Below are 4,772 nucleotides of genomic sequence, written 5' to 3'. Positions count from 1 at the left end.
CATGGACCTGTATGCTAAAGCAGCTCTTTCTTTAACCAGAATTTTACTTTTTCCTGGCTTTCTTCTTTCAACAAAATAACAGAACAATTGCCAAACTCCTCTTCTGTTCCACAAATACTTTCCTACCATGGAGGGAGCTTTAATAGCACACACTGTAGAAATTATTTTCCTCCTTGATGAGTTCATTTTGGCCTTATGTGCTCAGGAAGGAGGAACATGCCCTATTACCAGAGATCAGATGAATAATTGCTTATGAGTAAGAAGAACGCTCCTGGGCCTGAGGAAGGGAGTTGCCAGCTCCTTCCTCCGTATCACATCCCTTTACAAGTAACAGTTGGTAGGCTGCCCCGTGATTTTCCACACTCCAGATTTAGAGGGAGTGATGCTCTTCGTCATTAAGATAAACCACAGAAAAGAGGAAAAAAATAAAGGAGCAGCAGGTGTGGTCTAATTCACTGTGCCCGAACTTCTGACAAAGAAGAAAAACCCCCTACACGTGCATGTAAGGACAAAGCTCTACCGCAGCAGGAATTTGGAATTGAAAGCCAAGTTACCAGGTAATGAGTTTGGAATTGTCTTAAGTCAAGTTGCAAAGAAAATCAGCACAGGCTAGGACTTGATGGGGTGTCTGAGGACTCGATGTCTCCCTTCTTTGGCTTCTCCAGAGCTGATGTTTAAGAGTAGAGATGGTGTGACCTGAAACCCAGAGTTCTCGGGAAATTCAAGACGGAAAGGTCCTGTGGAGCAAGATGAAACCTTTCATATCTTCTTAAAAATGCTTTCACTTTCAGTAAACTTCTGTACACTGGTGAGTGGAGCAAATACAGCTATGTTGTCCCCATAAAGAACGGGGAGGGAGAATGTAGAAGAGGCAAAAACGTCTATACTCCAAGCCTGACAGAGCCACATCAGATTTTCAATCCTTCCAGTAGAGGCAAACGTTGGCTCCATGTTACAGGTATTGTTACTGAATCTTGGAAATGTTACATCGCTAGCTCAAGGTCAAATGACTAAAAAAAGGCAGGGCCAAGCGGGGCCAAACTCCATATCTGGTGTTTATCCTTTGTCCTACTGGTTCCCCAATGCCGGTCCCTGGCCTGATGCTAGCCTGGTTGCTCAGAAGACCCAGCTGGGCAGTGTTGTCAAAATGCCTGAATCACAGGCTCTAAAATATCTAATACAATAGGTCTGGAATGAGACCTGGGAAAGTGTGTTTTTAATAAATTTCCTTGACATTCCTTTGCAACAAGACTTGGGAACCGTTGCAGTATGTACTCTTCTAAGCATTTTTTCCAGCAGTTAACTAATTGATTTTGTGGAAATCTTAGCTCATCTCCTAAATCAGAGTATAATGCATCTGTCACTCATAGGCAATGTATCTGATGTTTCTATGAACCATGAAATACATTTTCAAAATATTTAGGCTTCCAGTTCTCCTTTAGAAAATGTCCTTTAGGATGTGCTTCCTTACGTTCAGAAAATGAGGGTGCCTCCTTGGGACTAATGTATACAATTGTCTTGCTGCCAAACTCTGTAATTTCCTGCAAGGTTCAAGATTTTCCTTACTTCTGGGTAGCTCAGCATGCCAGGGCTACTGGTGCTCAGGACAAACTCTCCACCTCTTAGATATTTTTGATTTACTGTACCTCCAGGGCTTTATCTGTTTTAGACATGGGCTATGCATCTATTCCAACCAATTTTCTAAAGTACACGTTTTCCTAAGACAGTTTTAATTTTGGCTTCCTGCTAAGGACTCTGTTGAGCCTCTCCTGATACCTGAGGGGAAGCTTTTTATATCCTTACGCCTTCCAGCTGGAGGTTCTTTGTGTACCCCTAGGTCCAGGTCTCCAAAGCTTATTTCTCCTTCTCACTCACCCTCTTTTGTGAAGGAGTCCACAGCTGGACTAAGGCAGGGTGTAGCACACTGTGATCCAGGGACCAAATCTAGCCTGGCACCTGTTTTTGTAAATGACATTTTACTGGGCCACAACCAGGCCCATTCATCTGCTTGTCTACGGCTGCTTTCATGTTACAGTGGCGAAACTCAGTAGCCAGAAGTAGACAGAGACCGTATGGCCTGCAAAGCCAGAAGTATTTACTTTCTGGCCCTTTACAGAAAAAGTTTGCCGATCCCTGGACTAAAGGAACATTTCTAGTGTAAATATTTATAAATTTTCCTCCGATAGAGAAACACCACATATACTTCTAGGATCGCTCAAAAACACATACGCTGTGAGGATTTTGTCATTTGCCTATTTTTCTTTATTTTTAATCCTTAGGTTTAGGGATAATATACATATTCTTTTTTTTAATCTCATGTTCAGATTTCACTGGTTTATTAAAGAAGCAAAATTAGGGCCTAAAAATGATGAACAGTATCTTCAATAAAGCCATTTTTTAATACATGATGAATCACCTAGTTACATATGTAAGGGGAAGGGGTGTGGAGAAGATTATTTGAATCTCTGTTAATTTGTCATAATTCTCTCCACTTAACCTTTCCCCCATCTGCTAAATTGAACCCCAATTTCACCAATTTGTCATTTGTATTGCTGATAACAAAAGGAAACAGTATTATCTATTAATTTTCCCTAAACCATCTGGATAATTGGTGATAGTTCAAAGTATGTATCTAATAAAATATTAACCCAGTAAATTTTTAGAAAAAAAGTCTCATTTCTTTCTATGAAAATAAGGAATAACATGCCTTTTAAAACCTCATTACTCTTTTAAAATCCCACAAAAGTTACTAAAGAAAATCTTCCAGATTTGATATTTAATGATTGACAAAAAGCAACTGGCTTGTACCTGAAATCTGCACCTTGTCTTTAATTATGCTCACTTTGCCTGCCAAGTTACTGATATTTAAAAGTACCAGCACGCCCTCTTGTGGCACATTGCAGTGACTGTTCTTTTCTACTGCTAATTTAGAAGTTTGGTATAGACCCATTGAATTGTATGTAAATCGTTTTACAGGAGACCACTCTATCTTATATTTCATCTGTGATTGCTTCCTATAGAACAATAATCAATAATATATGCTGGGACTTGCAGAATGAACTTCTAAAATTACCCTTGACTGTAATGAAATATGATTATCACTGTTTGACACGCACCCTGAGTACCCAAGAACAGTAAATAATAAGTCCACCATCCATTTTCGGTCCATAGGACTACTTTGTAAGACATAAAACAAAGTCTAACATTATCATCTTCTTGCCTTTCAGACGTTATGAAGACCCTCCACCTACTCTGCTTTCCAATTTCAGGATGTGAATATATACATAAGTGTATGTATTTTTATCAAAGGGCACAAAAAAATTCCCCTACATAGAACAAAAAGGTTTTATGCAAGTCAAATCTACATCGCAGTTTCTAGTTGCCTCCTTTCAAGCGGAGTTTTGTGTACCTGTTCTGGCCACTTGACTTTATGAATTCATTGGTTTAGGCTGTAGTGCAAGCCCATGGATTCCCCTAGATTATATTTTGGCACTTATGAGACCAACTACCCATAATATCTCCTCTGGACTGCTTGGGATTTTGTTTTGTTTTGTTTTTCAGTATGCAAGTCCCATCACTTACTAGCTTAACTGGGATCCCTTGAGCAATTTACTTTAATGCTCCCAGCCTTAACTTCTCACCTGTAAAATGGAGAGATTAATAATGACACTTTCATATAGCTGTCCTGAAGATTAAATACAAGAATGAATGTTAAGGTGCCTAGCTCAGGCTGGGAACAGAAGAAGAGATTAATATGTGTTACAGTCAGTATTGCTATTAGGTTTCTAAATGTACCCTAACACTGTGATATTATTCCCCGCTCTCTTTTCGCCATTCCCACTTTTCTAGTGTATTTTTGGACTGTTTTATTAAATTTTTTGTTTGTTTATATTTGCTTTTGCTTCCTGTGCGGCAATGGAAAAACAGGCTTTAAAAGTGTGGGTTCTTGTTTCTGAACCCTGAATTTCTATTGATTTCTTACTTCTCTAACACAGGAAAACTGTATTATAGGGCCAATACCTAGAAATGTAAATAGTGGAATATCTCTGCGCTACACAGGTATGAATCCTTGGACACCCTTTTTATTGGAGAGCTGAAATAGACCTCCTGATAAGATGTTTAAAAAGCCTAAAGAGCAATGTGAGGAAGTACTCACTGTTTGTTTTTTCAGTGGTCAGACGATTCTTCTGCATTTATCTGGAAATTTCTGATGCAGATAAAGCAACTCCCACCTCATGGATCTGTCCATTTTGGAAGAAGAATAAACATTGACTATGGTACAACATCACTGGATGGAACAGATGCTCTAACTACTGAGAATATTTTTTTTGTCCATAGCTTCATCAAACATCAAAAGTGAATTTCGAGGTCAGCTCCAGCTGAAAAGTACTTATTTAAGAACCCCCATATTTGTTTCCCTAGCAATGCTCGGACATCATGTCAAGTTTCTTATACTCAAAAATAGGGCCTAAACAGGCATATTGATTCTTCTTATACGACTTATATTTGAAGGTGTTTCAACCTCTTTATTAGATGTAGCAAGAGTAAAATATGCGAGAAAGAGAGAGAGAGAGAGAGAGATGATTCCAAACAGATTACTACAGATAATAACTAATAAATAAATTTTTAACTATACCCACATTGGATTGTTGCCTGTTACCCAGGAATTAAATGTTGAGTTGCAAGGTATCATCACTATAGTAATTAGAAGTCACTGGAATGTTGAAAATGTGGGAAGATGTTAAACTTAGATCAAAGTGAGTATATGTCAC

At 38.7% G+C, this 4,772-nt stretch overlaps 1 long non-coding RNA gene across 2 annotated transcripts; it reads left to right on the top strand.

Annotated features, from left to right (window-relative positions):
* The first annotated feature begins 408 nt into the window (after window positions 1-408).
* On the top strand, window positions 409-4,162 carry LOC141278607 (uncharacterized). 2 transcript variants are annotated; one of them, XR_012331573.1, is made up of 3 exons: window positions 409-557; window positions 792-958; window positions 3,228-4,162. It is a non-coding gene; the product is annotated as an uncharacterized lncRNA (long non-coding RNA). The 2 variants fall into 2 exon arrangements; XR_012331574.1 differs by having other exon boundaries at window positions 666-958.
* The last annotated feature ends 610 nt before the right edge of the window (window positions 4,163-4,772 follow it).

Source organism: Tursiops truncatus, chromosome 4, assembly GCF_011762595.2.
Source record: "Tursiops truncatus isolate mTurTru1 chromosome 4, mTurTru1.mat.Y, whole genome shotgun sequence".
Lineage (NCBI taxonomy): Eukaryota > Metazoa > Chordata > Mammalia > Artiodactyla > Delphinidae > Tursiops > Tursiops truncatus.
This window is presented reverse-complemented; position numbering and strand designations above follow the sequence as displayed.